Below are 16,708 nucleotides of genomic sequence, written 5' to 3'. Positions count from 1 at the left end.
GGTGGCTAAAAGTCAAGTGGACTACTGAAAAGTCCTCCTGGAAGATTCCTGTCATGCAGGGTGTCATGCAGGGTCTCTGCTCCCGCTCCCCACATAAGGACATGGTGAGGCCAAAAAGGAACACCCACAGAGCCATAGATAGGTGAGTCATACCACTATATTCTCGGTGGCGCCTGGGTTGGAGACACAGGAAGCAGGAGCCACATGATCCGCAACCTGCCGTCCACTTCTCTGCAATCCGCAACCTGCACTCCGCCGTGCTAACTGCAATCCGCCCTTGCCAGCCACCATCTTCTTGCTAGCCCCCATTTGCTGCTAGCGTAGCCACAGCAGTTATATTAGTAACCAATGGCTCACTGGTTACAACTGACGGCCAACTAGCCACAGCTGATGGCCAGCCAATCACAGTTGATGGCCATTTACTACCTGAGCCAGCACCTTTCCATGTGAGGCTGAGAGCCTGGAAATTGTACTCCTGGCTCTGTCCTCACAGCTCCCTTAGGTTAGGTAAACTCCGAGGAACAATGCTGATTGCCAGGCCACAGGGTAACCAGGGCTCTCAATGCTCTATTACCCACTGAGATGCAGATGTTGATTTTCTGGTGCATTTTCCATCTGTATCTATATCAAGGAATACCTCCAGGTGGGCCGTATGAATGGGACAACAATGGACTTTTTAAGATGTAATGAATGTCTTAGTATCATCATCAAAAAGAAAGAGAGAGACAGGAAGGAAGGAAGGAAGGAAGGAAGGAAGGAAGGAAGGAAGGAAGGAAGGAAGGAAGGAAGGAAGGAAGGAAGGGAAAAACATATGAATGAAATCCTGGTTCCTTGTGTTTCTTGTGGTGTGTCCTTGGGCAAGTTTCCTCTTTGAGCCACACTTTTCTCATCTGCTGAGTGAGGACATTAATGCCAACAGTTGTTGAGGAGACCAAATGGAATATACTTCGCACCACACCTGGCTTAGAGTAGCAACAGCAGTTAACATCTCCCAGGTGTTAGTCCTTTATCAACTCTATCACTTGTAAATTGCACATGCCATTTGTTATGCCAATTGCCAGTTGCACATTCTCTCATCAGGTCTGGGACTTGATCATAAGGGAATCCTCTGCTGGTATTTATAGTTTCTTGGAATGTCCTATGTGAAAGCACGTCTTTTAAAGTGAGTGCTACAGCATCTTAATTCAGAGAAGATAAAGCACTAAAGTAGGCAACATGGAATGTAAATGCTATGAGCCGAAAACACTAGCGTGCCCACCAGGTTCCCCAGAGCTGTCAAAACATCAAGGTTTTTTCTCTGCTGGGCAGCACATTTAAAGATAACAATTGCATGTATAATAACATGTTTAATTATAACATGTATAAGGCACTTCCTGTGTGCCAGGCTGTCATGTGGGGTGGCCTGTGGGGTCTCTGGTCCCACTCCCCACATAAGAACGCAGGACATGGTGAGGCCAAAAGGGAACACTCACGGAACCATAGGTAGGGGAGTCATACTACTATATTCTCGCTGGCGGCTGGGTTGGAGACACAGGAGGCAGGAGCCACACTATTCGCAACCCGCCATCCACTTGTCTCTGCCAAACAATCTCACTTGCTAGCAATCCACTTCTCTGCAATCTGAAATCCACACTCCGCCGCTTGCTAGGTCAGCCACCATCTTCTTGCTAGCCCCCTTTTTTTCTGCTAGCGTTGCCACGGCAGTTATATTAGTGGCCAATGGCTCACTAGTTATAGCTGACGGCCATCCAATCACAACTGATGGCCATTTACTACCTGAGCCAGCACTTTTCTATGTGAGGCCGAGAGCCTGGAAACTGCTCTTTGGGGCTCTGTCCCCACACAAGCTTGGTACTGAGCCCTTTCCATGCAACAGCTCATCTAATCACAGCAATCCTGTAAGGCAGTTACTAGCTGCATTCCCATTTTATAGATAAAGAAACTGGCTCTGAGAGGTCAAGCAACTGGCCCAAACTACTGTTTCCCCAAAAATAACACCTACCCCGAAAATAAGCCCCAGTTAAGATCATCAGCCAGACGGACAAATTTAGTACATTATGACAATGTTCCAGAAGAAGATGACATGACTGTATTTGAATAAATGTAGATTGTTGTACATGAAAAAATAAGACATCCCCTGAAAATACGCCCTAATGTGTCTTTTGGAGCAAAAATTAATGTAAGACCCCGTCTAATTCTTGGGGAAATACAGTGTAAGATCCGGTCTTATTTTCGGGGAAACACAGTAGAAAGTGACAGAGCAAATATTCAAACCCAAGTCAATCCAATTCCACACTCAGGGTTTTAGCCAGTCTTTAGGGAAAATCTGAGGTGGGGGTCACCCACACGCTGTTCCTCTCTCTAGAGGTCCTTTTGGTTTCTCCTTGTGGTGGGGAGTTCACGCAGCACCTCTCACCCCTCCGTTGACACAATTCCACTATGAGGAGCCCGTTCTAAAGGCACTGAATGTAAAAGAATGACCTCAACGGTGGCAACTTCCAGCTTTGGAGACACACTCTCTTCTCCATCCCCAAGAATTCAACACACACGGTTCAGGTACTGCAGTCATAAAGTTATTAAAAAGATGTTCTCAGTGCGTTCCCATTTCAAAGCAAATGCACAAGTGAAAAAGTCCCCCATGTACAAAAGACCTGTGACTTAGGAAAAAACCTAGCACAAAGATCGGAGCAAAGAACTTTTTTTCCTAAGTGCTAATCTTCCCTCAGCACCAGTAATTAAATTTAAAGCTAGAAAACCGCCAACCCATCCAGCCTAAAGACCACGTCTCCAGCTCAAACTAGACAACAACCAAGGGATAATCAGAAGATGAAAACTATATGATTTAGAACTCTCTCCACGGTGAAAGAACATTCATATTTATTTATTCCTTATTCAAAAAAATTTCATTTCTAGAGGAACTCATAGTTTCTGTAGGCCATTGTTCTGATTTGGAGCAATTCATCACAGAGCGATAACACGCTGATGATGTGTTACACTAATACATCCTTACATTGGTAATGCTCTAATGATCTGGCAGCCTCCTAAATCACCAGAGAGCTGTCACTCCCGTGATGTGTTACTCAGAGATACGGCTCTGATCGGAGGAAGGCATCCAGGAACTCAACAATGGGAGAATTATATTTTTTGACTTCAGAATTTCCTGACTATAAATAATAACCTCTTTCGTAGAAAATAGAAAAGTCAGCCTGAAATCAAAAGAAGCAGCAAAATTTCTCATATTTTTGAATACACGAGAGATGCAGAGATAAGCATATATATCAGCAGACTCCTTGGCTGGGTGGTAGAGCAGGTCACTGATAAGAAAATGATTTCGGAAGTATTGATGGTGTTGCTGAATCTCTTTCTGAAAGGTAATCAGTTGGGTGCTTATGGATCCGTTTATCACTGATGTGGATTGCATCAATGCCCTAAAATAAACAGTGTTGAAACCTGAGTCAAGAGAAAAATGACAGACTGGGGAGAGAGGTACCCTCTTCAACACTGTTGGCAGGAGAGTAAATTGATATAACCTTTCAGAGGGCAATTTGGCAATATTTATCAAAATTTAAAGCACACGTAATCCGGGCCCAGCAATTTCATTTCTAGAAATCTGTCTGGCAGACATTCACACACATACAGAAGGATATATATGTGTAAGAACATTTACGGCAGCAACTATTGCAATTGGGGGAAAAAAAATATGGAAACAACCTCCATCTCCTACATAGTGGAGAGCTTAAATACATCAGTGTGTCTTCATTCTATAAAGTTTATGTGGCCGTTAAATATTATGATGTGGATCAATGGCTTCGAAAGTGTTGCAGAGAGTTGTAGAGCACTGGTTGTCAATTTTCTGTGTGTGCCAGAATCACCGGGGGAGCTAATAAAGCACTCAGAGGCCCGGGCTCATTGAAGTAGAATAAGGCCTGGGCCTCGGCATTATCGTCACGGTCTCCAGGTGGCGGTGAGAAACATTAACATCTAAGAGCCATTTTTCTAGAAAACCTAGGAGGGTCATCAGACCCTGGATTGTCACCCTACCCTCATCCAGAGACGCTCCACTGTGTGTGCTTGTGTGTGTGTGTGTGTGTGTGTGTATGTGTGTGTGTGTGTGTGTGTGTGTCTTTACTTAAAGCTCTGCAAAGTATTAGTTTTACAAGGCCGAACTGCTTTAAACTCATTTGAAAACAGTTGATATAGAAAAATAGCTAACATGATTGAGTTCTTATGCTGGGTTTTCCCATCATCCTCACTGCCTTCGGTGGCCGCACAGCGAAGCAGCTCATCTTATCATTGCTCATTTGGCAGACTACTACATTGAGGCACAAAGAGAGTAAATTCCTCATGATCAATACAGGAATTCTGGAGCTGGGATGTGAGCCTACGCAGCGTGATTTTAGAGCCTGAGCACTCTGTTTTCTGACTTCGATGTGTATGTAACTCTCAGAGTTGTTGACTTGGAAACTGGTCTGCAATCTAGCAGGGTTTTTTCAAAATTAGATTAATAAAGAATACGTGCAAGTGGGTACCGTTTTGTTGTATATTCATGGAAAGGAATGGATGTATTGCTCTTGTTAACAGGAAAAAAAAAAATGAAGGCATATCCAAAATGAAGAGAAGGAGAAGCATGGGTCAGCCAGCCAGAGAGCGTGTTCTGAAGATTCTGAATTCGGTATATTCTATGGACAACCCCTCCCCTCGCACAATCATGGCCCTTCCTCAAGTCATACATGGGTGGATTGTCCTTTGGGAGCCACTTGTGTGTGGCCAGCCCACATTCTCAAGACTGAGATGTGTTGGGTGTTAGGTTACCATTTCATAAGGAGATCCTGTGTCAGCTCCATTGCAGGCAAGGCCCCTTGTGTCCTCAGAGCCTACCCAACGGCAGGCACATAGTACATGAGCCATAAGTAATTATTGCAAGAAACGAATATTGTAAATACTGAGTGTTTTTCTTAAAGGCTATGGAGCTATGTTGACAAGAATTATTTTTTTGCATGTTAAGACTTTTTTGGGGTAACAATGGTTAATAGCATTACGAGTTATGTTACTACATATATAAGTTAGAGGTGTACAACGTTCTAATTTGATAACTGTATATATTATAGCGTGCTCACCACCGAAAGTCTAGTTTCCATTTGTCACCATACATTTGACATCCTTTACCCATTTTGCCCTTCCCTTCTCCTCCTTCCCCTCTGGTAACCACCAATCTGTTGTCATATCTATGAGTTTGTTTGTTTTGTTTTGTTTGTTTCTTTTTTACTTTCTTGTTTTATATTCCACATAGGAGTGAAATCATACAGTTTTTGTCCTTTTCCATCTGACTTATTTCACTTAGCATAATACCCTCCAGATCCACCCATGCTGTCATGAATGACAAATTTTATTATTTTTATGGCTGAGTAGTATTCGTGTGTGTGTGTGTGTGTGTGTGTGTGTGTGTGTGTGTGTGTGATCTTCTTAATCCATTCACTCATCAGTGGGTAAACAACTTAGGTTGTTTCTACATCTTGGTTATTATAAATAATGCTTCAATTAACATAGGGGTACAAGTATCTTTTTGAATTAGTGTTTTCATATGCTTCAGATAAATACCCAGAAGAGGAATTTCTGAATCACATGGCAGTTAAATTCTTAATTTTTTGAGGTACCTTCATACTCTTCAATAGTGGCTACACCAATTCACAATCCCATCAAAAGTAACAAGTGTTGGTCCGGCCCAGTGGCTCAGGCGTTTAGAGCTCCATGCTCCTAACTCCGAAGGCTGCTGGTTCGATTCCTACATGGGCCAGTGGGCTCTCGACCACAAGGTTGCCAGTTCAATTCCTCGAGTCCCGCAAGGGATGGTGGTCTCCGCCCTCTGCAACTAAGATTGAACACAGCACCTTGAGCTGAGCTGCCGCTGAGCTCCCAGATGGCTCAGTTGGTTGGAGCGCGTCCTCTCAACCACAAGGTTGCCGGTTCGACTCCCGCAAGGGATGGTGGGCTGTGCCCCCTGCAACTAGCAACGGCAACTGGACCTGGAGCTGAGCTGCGCCCTCCACAACTAAGACTGAAAGGACAACAACTTGAAGCTGAACGGCACCCTCCACAACTAAGATTGAAAGGACAACAACTTGACTGGAAAAAAAAGTCCTGGAAGTACACACTGTTCCCCAATAAAGTCCTGTTCCCCTTCCCCAATTAAAAAAAAAAAATCTTAAAAAAAAAAATAACAAGTGTTGGAGAAGATGTGGAAAAAGGGAACCCTTGTACACTGTTGATGGGACTGTAAAAAGACTATTTTTTTAGAGCAGTTTTGGGTTCACAGAAAAATTGAGAAGAACATACGGATATTTCCCAGGTACTCTCTGCTCTCACACATGCATAGCCTCTCCCTTTGTCAACATCCCTGCCGGTGTTAGGGTTCGCTTTTGGTGTTGGATTTTCTATGGATTTGAACAAATGTATAATGACATGTATCCACCATTATAGTATCCGACAGAGAATTTTCACTGCCCTACAAATTTTCTGTGCTCTACCTATTGATCTCCCTCTCCTCCCTAACCCCTGGGAACCAGTATTCTTTTTACTGTCTTCAAAGTTTTGCCTTTTCCAAAATGTCACATAGTTGGTAATATACAGTATGTGGCCTTTTCAGATTGGCTTCTTTCATTTAGTCATATTCTTTTAGGTTTCCTTCAAGTCTTTTAATGGCTTGATAGCTGATTTCTTGTTATAATAATATTCCATTGTCCAGATATACCAGTTTACTAATTCATTCACTACTGAAGGACGTCTTTGTTGCTTCCACGTTTTGGCAATAATGAATAAAGCGTCTATAAACATCATGTTCAGGCTTTGGTATGGACTTAACTTTTGACCCTTTTGGGTAGACCCCAAGGAGCCTGATTGCTGGATTATATGGTAAGAGCATGTTTAGTTTTGTAAGAAACTGCGGAACTGTCTTCCAACATGGCTGTACTAGTTACATTCCCACCAATGGTGAATGAGAGTTCCTGTTGCTCCACATTCTCACCAGCATGTGGTGTTGTCAATGTTCCATATTTGGGGCTCTCTGATAGGTGTGTAGCAGTCTCTCACTGTTGTTTTAATTTGCAGTTCCCTGATGACATATGATATGAAGCATCATTTCAAATGCTTATCTGTCATCTGCGTATCTTCTTTGGTGAGGTGTCTGCTAAGGTCTTTGGCCCATTTTTTAATCGAGTTGTTGGTTTTCTTCTTGTTGAGTTTTAGGAGTTCTCTGTGTGTTTTGGACAGCAATCCTTTATCAGATGTCTTTCTGCAAATATTTTCTCCCAGTGGTGGCTGACCTTGTCATTCTCCCGACAAAGTCTTTTGCATGGCAGTTGGCAAAATGTTCAATCACAAGTTCAAAACACAGACACAATTAAAGTTTTCTCACCTTTGTTTAAATCATCTAATCTGGATGAATCAATCGAATGGTTATTTTCAGAATCTACAGACAGAATTAAATTGAACTCACTCAGGAGCCAACAGAGGTGACACAAAAGAAGTGGCAGATGCTTCTCCTGTCTTCGTGAAACTTACAGGTCCTTTCTAGAATGAGAAAACATGCCTTTGAAAAGAATTACAAAATGACACGAAAGTTTACATGTTAGAATACATGGTGTAGGCCAAATTAAAGGAAGAGCAAGAACGTCAGCAGAGTCTCAAATGGCCAAAAAAGACATAGGTTTTGATTGGGCTCTCCAACTTGTATTGGCCAAGAACATAAATAGATTTTCCATCTATCTGGACCAGTGGTCCTCAACAAACGAATTGTCACATACTAATGAACCATCAGCCTGGCAGAGATACAACCAAATTTTTCCCAACGTGACATTTTTTTGAATGGAGGCACAGTGGAAAATACACACCATTGCAGCAGCATCCGTCTGATGGACAGTTTAGTTGAGCAGGCAGGAAAACATAAAGGGTGGTCCATCCGCCTGTGAACAAGACTAACGTGTGAGGTCAAGTGGATAAGAGCTTTTGAGTATTTAAGAGAATACAGTCAAGACAGTAAACAATTCCACTCAAATAGCAGGGCAGTGTGGAAAGGGTGACCACTAACTGCTTTGTAAACACTGGGGGATATTGTTACATTGTGGTAATGATTGCATTGTAATTATTCCTAATTTATTTAAATGTTGTTTTTACTCTACCAGTCATTCCAAGAGGGCTGCCAAAATGCTCATATTCAAAAATGTGCCATGAATCCACAAAATCTAGGAGCCACTGATTTGTGTCCTCTCCCACTCCTATATTTTGCTTAATTTTATAGTTTTGCCCTGAAGACACAGCATTTTAATAATACTAAGCAAAAGCATTCCTGGGCTATGGAATTTTGTGATATCTACAATTGTTTACGTTGAGAAGATACTATTTTAAAGTAACTTTTTATTTTGAAAGAGTTTAAAACTCACATGAAGTGGCAAAAATAGCATAGTGTTCTCACGCACCCTTCACCCAGTTTCCCCCAGTGGTTATAATTCATATGGTATTACCATAGGATGTTGTCAAAACCAGAAAACTGGCATTGGTACAATAGTATTCACTCAGGTTGTACAGCTTATTTTTAAATAGTATTCTCCAAGTATACAGGTAGTCTATGGAATATGAGTTGACGGGTTTTATAAAATAAATCAACTAGATTTTGAGTTTTTAACTTTGAAAATTGAGACATTTGACTCCATATGTTAACTCAGTCAGCAAAAATGAGTGTAAAAGTTTGGTTTCGGCATCTGGAAATCAGAAAGTAATGCTTAATTGAGCATCTATTAGGTATTGGGCATTGGACTAGTGAGTCAGAGATACCAATGGTCCCTTTATACAGCACATAGTCCAGAAAGAACCACAGAACAATGAAGGACCACTGGTAACATAGCTGGAAACATGTTCGGATGCTTCTTAAGGCACACATGGGAACACATGGGAAAGACACCTGGGTTTGGGAAGTCACAGAACATTTTCTGGAGGAAGCTGAGGCCTGAAAATTACATGGGAGCTGCTGTCCCAGGCAGAGGAAACAACCTGTGCTTAAACCCGGAAGTGAGAAAGAGCATAATCCACCTAAAGGACAGACAGAAGTTCTGTGGCTGGAGACAGTGCAGGAAATGAGAGACAAGCCCCACCAGAGGGCAGACAACCTGGTCTACAGCTGCACGCTGTGCAATGATGAGAGCCCCTGGCCACACGTGGCTATGAAGACTTGAAATTTGCATCGGCTTAAAATATTGTGCTGTAAACGCAAAACATGCACCAGATTTCAAAGACTTACTACCAAAAATATAATAATAATAATAATAATAATAATAATAATAATGTATCTCAATAATTTCCGTATTGATTTCGTGTAGAAACAAAAATATTTTGGACATACGGAGTTCAATAAAATCTATTTTTAAAATTAAATTTTCCTATTTCTTTTCATTTTTTTCAATGTGACTACCAGAAAATTTTAAATTACACGTGTGGCTCACATTATATTTCTATTGGACAGTGCTGTTCCAGAAGGTCCAGGATGAGTTTTCAGGGAAAATGTGATTTGAACTGAGGCCTGTAGGATGAGCATAAGTTAGCCAGCATACTGGGGGAAGGAGCAGCAAATGGGAAGGCCCAGAATAGAGACTGGAAAAGATGAGCAAGAGCCCCCAAATGCAATGTCTTCCAGGATATGGCTGAAACTTTAAACCTTCACCTGAGGACAACAGAACCACGGAAGAATTTTATGCAGGGGAATGATATGATAGATTTTTCAGCAGAAAAAATCCAACCAATCAATGGGATGGAGCAAGACTGGAGTAGGGGAGACAGTTTGGAGGCTGTTGAAGTATCCCCAGGCTAAATATCTTTCTGCCAGCCCTAATCCACTATTCCCCACGTCCATCCTGATGCAAATCCTGTCCAAATGTGCGCCCGCCAGAGGGCATCAAGGTGAGGTCAGAGCATACTTGGAAACCTTGTAAGCAAGCCTTTTCTCTGTAGCTCAATTTCTAAGCTTAAGTAATTAGAGATAAGGCCATTCCTGGGTGTACTGGATGAAATTCAAAGCTAATTACAGATTCCTCTCCATTCTCTGCTTTCCTTTGCCCTGTGTACATCAAAATGAAGGGATCTCAAAAGAATCGTTAATCAACTTTTTTTACATTTCAACTTTTCAGTGTCCCATTGGTATCTCCATTCTCCATTCAGGAGACTTACCTCAGAGATCGAAGCAGAGGGATTGACAGTACTTTCCCAATCCTGTCCATCAGTTCCAGCCACCAGCCAATCGAGTGATAAGGGATCCTGCTGTTAGCCAATCACATAGGTCAGATGAGGAGTTGGGGGTGGGGAAAGGATCAGAGCAATACTACGCTGCCAATATGCCTACATTGACCTTTGTTAGTCACATCTATTGGGGGTGATTTTAACCACCAAGTCCTCAATTATGTTTTTTTTCTAGGTTGACTTTGTTGCTATTGTTTATTGTTCTTATTGTTTTGTTAGTTGTTCCTATTTTTGGGGTTTGTGTTTTATTCTTGTTTTTTCATTAGCTCCCACTTTGGGGTCACCTTGGGGACATTGTATAGATGGAAACTGAGGTTTGGAGCTAAGCGGATTGTTTGTCTACTAGAGTCCTACGGAACGGATACAAAAATGATTAAGGGAAGGGGTTTGCCTTAAAAAATATAATTATCCTAGAAAAATAATGCAAATAGCATATGCAATAGCATAGATAATGCAACAGCATGCAAATAATGGAGGAGGGTGTAAGTCAAAGGGCCCTAATCAGCTGTCCTCCAGCCACATGAAGGCTGCAGTTGTGTTTGCTTACCTTGAACAGTGACTATAAAACATTTGAATTCATTGTCTGCATTTAAAAATTAGAAACTTTTACTTCCAAATCTAAAACATTTGAATTTGTTATCAGCATTTAAAAATGAGAAACTTTTACTTCAAAATCTACATTTCAGGCTTCTCTTGACAAATGGGAAGTTTTTGCCACACTGGACCTGTCTTCTCTTATAACAGTAACTGGCTGGAGCAGCAAGACAGCTGCTGTGTATCTTTAGTTCTCCCTCGTCTCCACTCGGCCCCACTCTTTTTCAACCAGCCTCCATCACTCCTTTACGTTGTCTGGCAGGCCCCAGCAGACAGTTGGGTTAGCAATCTGTAGCATCAATGCATACAAAAAGACATGAAGGATAGTCACCAAACCTTAAGAGCAGTTACCGATGAGAAGACTCATGCGACTGAGAGACATTCACTCTTTTCCCATTTACATCCGTATTTCTGAATGTTTCAGAACAAGAATATATTCAGGCTTTATTACTGCAACTTTATAAAACAATGTCTATTAAGAAATTACAATCATGTATGTGGAAACCTAAAAATACCATAAGAGCAGAGTAAGTAGAGTACTATGGATTCTTAGCAGGGAGAGAAATGATCTTCAACTGGGAAAATTCTCCTGGAGTTGGGAGGTTATGAGGGAATCTCAACTCTGTCCATTATTTGTCATTTAGCACAATGGAATAGGCGACATCTTTTCTGTGAGATGATTCCCTAATACATGTAATGGCAAAATAGTCAAATGGTAAAGTCAAAGAGGACAGAATATGTGAAACCTTGGACATAGTAGGTCATATTGAAAGAAAAAAATCAGCCTGAGACCAGTCTTTTGTTCTTTTTCTGCTTATACTAGTCCAAAAAAAAAAAAAAAAAAAAAAAAAAGCCAGACCAGGATATATATCTATTGAAGATGGGAGCATCTGGGCCAGTTGTGGTTTGCCCACCCCATACAGAGGCACAGAAAAGCATGACCATCAATTGGGCAAACCCAGAAAAACCTCATTCTTCTTAATACGTGCTGTATGTTCAAATGAATAAACACTGTTTAAGCATATCGACCTGCCACAATTGATGGCCCTGATTACTTTGATCTTCTTAGCTTATTCGCTACAAGATAGCTTTGTCCCACACATCGTCAAAGAATTCTTTAATCAAATTTCATTTTTAATTTTCCATGAAAACCTGAAACAAGAGATTCTCTCACCTGTTTCAGAATTCTACAGAAAGCAGTGAAAATAAACTTACTAGTCAGCTGGAACACAGAAAATAAAAAAAAACCACTGGTCTTCTCACACACTGATTTAAAAGGGAAGACGCAATGTATACATTTTTTAATCAATAACTGCAATTATTTATACATACGCTCAATTTGTTGCTATGCAGACAGACCAGCTTTACTTTAAAGATTTTTAAAAGAATTCTCTTTGTCTTTAAAGAAGTTTGAATGAGATGAATCTGTTAGTCCTCCCAGCTCTACGATCCTATGTTTTATGACAGGAAATTCGCTCAAACAGCTGTTGTTTTTAAAATAACTAATTAGCAGTATTATAGCTGGCTACTAAAGTTAACTGGGGGAGGGGGAAAGCCTAGCACTAAAACAATGTATTATTTCAACCCATGTGATGATTCCACTAAATTTCCGATGTGACTGCTTTATTATAAAAATAATAACAATATCCATTAAGTACTGAGTGTATTATGTGCCAGACACTTTACTTGTGTCGTCTTCTTAATCTTGACGTCAATTCTATTAAGAAGATACCATAATTTCCCCATTTTACATATTAGAAAACAAAGTTTCAGGGGGTTAACTAACTTTCCCAAGGTTACAGAGATAAGAAACGGTGGAGCCAGCATTCCAATCCAGATTGATTTTTATGCCCAAACTTTCACTCTTATTCATTACACCATACAGTTTCCTGACTCACAGGTAAGCTTTTTCAGCAGAACAAACCAATTTTAATCTATTCCTTTGATTAAGCCATGGAGTGATAGACCAAATAATCTCTATAACAAGACTCCAGTATGGTAGGTAATAGGAGCCGATTTTTCCCATCACCGTCCATTCTGCATATTTTAATATATCCTTATATTTCTCTATAGTTATAATATAATGCTCATGCAAAAGGTATTGGAGACTATAATTATTTTCATCAAGTCTCAAGCACAGTCCTCTTTTAAGGGAATTCTTAGAAATATGTGTCTGAGGCCTTCCACCCACTCCCCATACATCCCTTTATTACTGAACCGTCAGGATGGTTCCCTTGACAAAGAGTCTGTCACTTTCATACCTAATAGCTAAATAGGATTGATATGATACCAAACAAATGCCTTTCCATTCGGGAGAATTTATACTTGAGAAAACACGTTCCCCCTCGGAAGACTCCATTTATCCATCAGGATGGATCATGGGGAGGGGTAACCGGGCAGTCCCCAAAGAGAGGATTTGCTCACCTGCTTTGATTTGTTGAGCTTTCAACCCTGAAAAGTATACCTCCAGATTAAGCGTGTAGATTATCTTCTCAACATCTTCTTGGTTTTGTTCATTTCTGTGGGAGAAGAGTAAGTGTTTAGACCCAAAGCATTTTCCAAATGGAACATGCAAGCCAGATCCTAAACATTTACCAAGAAGGCATACTCTGAGTCCAGTCAGATTACTTTAAACAGAAACACTGTTTGGCCAGAAATTACTTCATTACAGCGTTCACCATGGCTTCAAAAAGGATTCTATTTTGGCTAGCAAATACTTCCAAAACAACATTTCTAGCCATCCATGGGAAAGGAGTGAGTGCCCCCTGGTGAAAATGTGGGAAACATTTCCATATGTTATTTTTGGCTGGCAAGAAGGTGCAGATGTCTTCACAATAAAAATATACTTGCTAGGAGTGCTCGTCTCCTTGAGAAGAATTGGCACCATTTGGAGCACTAGATCTACAGTGTGGGAAAGACGCGCAAAGAGAGGAGGAAAGCCAAAGCAATTACCAAGATGCAGTAAAGAGGGCAGGCACTGAACTTACACAAGCTGGGGACCAAGGGTGACTTCTGTTTTATTTTTCATACCTGGGCTGGATGGTCTCTTTCTGTCCCATCAAAAGCCACTGTCCACCCATCTCCTACCCTGTTCGATGTCCTGGGAGGCTGAGTTTTAGGGACTGTATTAACATATTCCTTCACCTCTGGCTTCTAGTTGGGTTCAACCAAAGGAAGACACCAGCAGGTGATCAGAAGATGGGAGGAGAGTGACATTGGGGTATTTATACCCAGGCCTGACTCCTTGCAAGTCCAGGTTGGGAGGGATTGGATCCTGCAACTTATAGTCTCGGCTCCGTTGGACCGCTCTCTCCTATGCCTACAACTCTCTCTAGGGTCTGGTGAACCCTCCCTTCCAATGCCCCTGTCCGGCTTAGGAATAGTAATAGCACCTCACTAGTGCTGGTTTGGGGTATTCACCATTCTTTGTTGGGTTTCCTTAATCTCCCCCACACTTTTGTAAAAAAAATCCATGCAGTTAACACAGCTTCTTAGCCTGTGTGTCCCCTCTTTTCCATGTGTGCTCTGACTAATTCAGTACTTCATGCTATATTTCAAAATTTGTACAACAAGCATCTATCCTTAAGCAACTCCGGGGATGCCCAGGGTTCCTGGCAGGCCCAAATTCCAGCCCCACCAGTGCTGACCGCTTGGACTGGGGCGAAGCCAGAAGCATCACAACATAGGACCCCTGTTTTCGGGGTCCCACTTCACCGCCCCAGGCTCCAGTGGTTTATTTAGCCCCCCGCCACTCTTCTAATGCAAGCTGTGGGCTTCAACTGCACCTCTACATTTTGAACAGGAAAAGAAAGGCTCTGTTTATGTTCAGCCTTCACCCATCTCACCAGGAGGAAAGGAGAACAAGGTGTTCTGACAGGAGGAATGGAAAAGATTAAGCAAACAACAGACTGGTTCTGGGGACCTAGAGTTGGCAAACCTGGGCACCCTGCAAACCACAAGAACAGAAGGGCAGCCCACTGGGTCAGCTTGCAGGGCATCCAGCCTAGGGCTCTGCTTCCGACAAGAGAACACCAATGTAGTTCAACCTTGTCAGCTACACCTGTCCTGTAAACATCCGGGCTTCCTTCACTTAATCTTTTGTGAAACTGTCATCCAAGACTTCGCCTACATACATACTTTCTGACATTGCGAATGGCAGTGGTGAGGGCGGGGCATGGCCGTAGGCCCCAAAGCTGTGCTCAGCTCACAGAGCCACTCTTACTGTACCACAAGGGGCAGTTTTACTTAAACTTTCAGAGAGCAACCGTCCTCAGCTATCAAATAGAGATGATAATACTTACAGCGCAGGATGGTCTCAAGGGTAAATGAGATCATCTATATGAGGGGCACCATTCCAGACACAGAGTTGGCACTCGATGAATATGAGTTTTCTTCTTCCTTTCTACTTCCTGAAGCATTGAAGGTTCCACATCTTCACTGAAATGCAACGATTAGATCATCATGAAGAAAACTGCTGAGGACTGATGAACACAGAGATGGAATTGTTCGGCATCCAGGATGGTTTTTCTTGTTTCCTTTGGCATCTGCCCAGGATTGATTACACTAGGGATAATAAAATTTAAAATAAGAGCAAATTATTGAGGACTCATAATGACTGAAGACTCATGAATGATTGAGGAAACAACAGGCACTGTGCTGAGACTTTTTTTTAATTCTATGTTTATCCAAGATATAAATGTACATATTTAAATAGTCAAAGAGTTATACAGGTTTATACAAAGCGCAGCAATTCCCCACCCTTCACCCCACTTCTGTCTTCCCAGAGGCCACCACTGTCAACCCTCTGAAGAGATTATTTGGGTATTTACTGTCACTTCTCTAAACAGCATACTTATCACTTCGTTATTTTTTTTTAGTTCTAGACGTTATCTATGGACCCCTTCCTATAGATAATGACAACTGAGCTTTTGCTCATTCCCCTATCCCTCACCACACCTTTCCCAGTATAATTTTCCATTCTCCCAACTTCCCTCTAACTATTTTGTAATTTTGCTAGATCAATATTCAGTATTGACATTATGATTATGTAAATACTGTTCACAACTGAGTCATGAGCAAATAAATGATTACTTTTCTTTCCAACACAAATTTTAGTTGCCCGAGAGATAATTCTTGTTTTCTTATTTGTTTTGGGTTTTGTGTGTGTGTGTGTGTGTGTGTGTGTGTGTGTGACCTTATCATTAATTCAACTTCAAACTGTCTGTCTCTTGTCTAAATCTCTCTTCAGAATATTTAGGTGATCAAATATTCTGTCAATTTCCTGTTCTTGGAGGAATCTTTCGTGGAGGCCTCTGATATGCTCCAACCTGAAGTGAGTCTCCTCTGGGCCTCGTGCTCAGCTACCACCCTGGGCTCCTCCTTCAACAGCATCCTGTGGATTCCCGTTGCCTCTCTCTTGGGTTGGATCTCCTCTTTCCTGAATCCCATGTCTTGCTCTTCATTGGTTTATTTCCTCTTTTGAGTGAAGTAGATCCTTCAGTAGCTTCCTGAGAAAAGACATGTGGGAGATAAAAAATTTTTAAACACTGCTTACCAAAACACAAATATTTGATTGGTAGTTTGGCTGTGTACAGAATTCCAAGTGGGAATAAACTTTTTTCAAATTCTGAAGGCATTTCTCCCTTGTCTTCTAGCATCCATCATGGCTGTTGAGAAGTTTGAAATCATTTTGATTCCGGTCCTTTGCGGGTGACTACTTCTCTCTCTCTCTTTCTCCCCAATGTTCTGAGATATATGGATCTGAGTGTAGATCTATTACCATCCACTGTGCTGATAACCCAGTTACTCTCCCCATTTACTCTTCATTTCTTTT

At 41.5% G+C, this 16,708-nt stretch overlaps 1 long non-coding RNA gene across 1 annotated transcript; it reads right to left on the bottom strand.

Moving 5' to 3' along the window:
- Positions 1 to 2,883: 2,883 nt before the first annotated feature.
- LOC141567686 (uncharacterized) lies at positions 2,884 to 16,379 on the bottom strand. Its single transcript, XR_012490507.2, has 6 exons — positions 16,203 to 16,379; positions 15,177 to 15,438; positions 13,300 to 13,394; positions 10,213 to 11,164; positions 7,887 to 7,958; positions 2,884 to 7,566 (listed from the first exon to the last, which is right to left on the bottom strand). It is a non-coding gene; the product is annotated as an uncharacterized LOC141567686 (long non-coding RNA).
- Positions 16,380 to 16,708: the final 329 nt, after the last annotated feature.

The sequence above is a fragment of the Rhinolophus sinicus genome, chromosome 8 (assembly GCF_057876585.1).
Source record: "Rhinolophus sinicus isolate RSI-liver-muscle chromosome 8, RSI-T2T, whole genome shotgun sequence".
NCBI classification, from domain to species: domain Eukaryota; kingdom Metazoa; phylum Chordata; class Mammalia; order Chiroptera; family Rhinolophidae; genus Rhinolophus; species Rhinolophus sinicus.
Note: the sequence above shows the minus strand (reverse complement) of the source record. Positions and strands in the feature narration are given on the sequence as shown.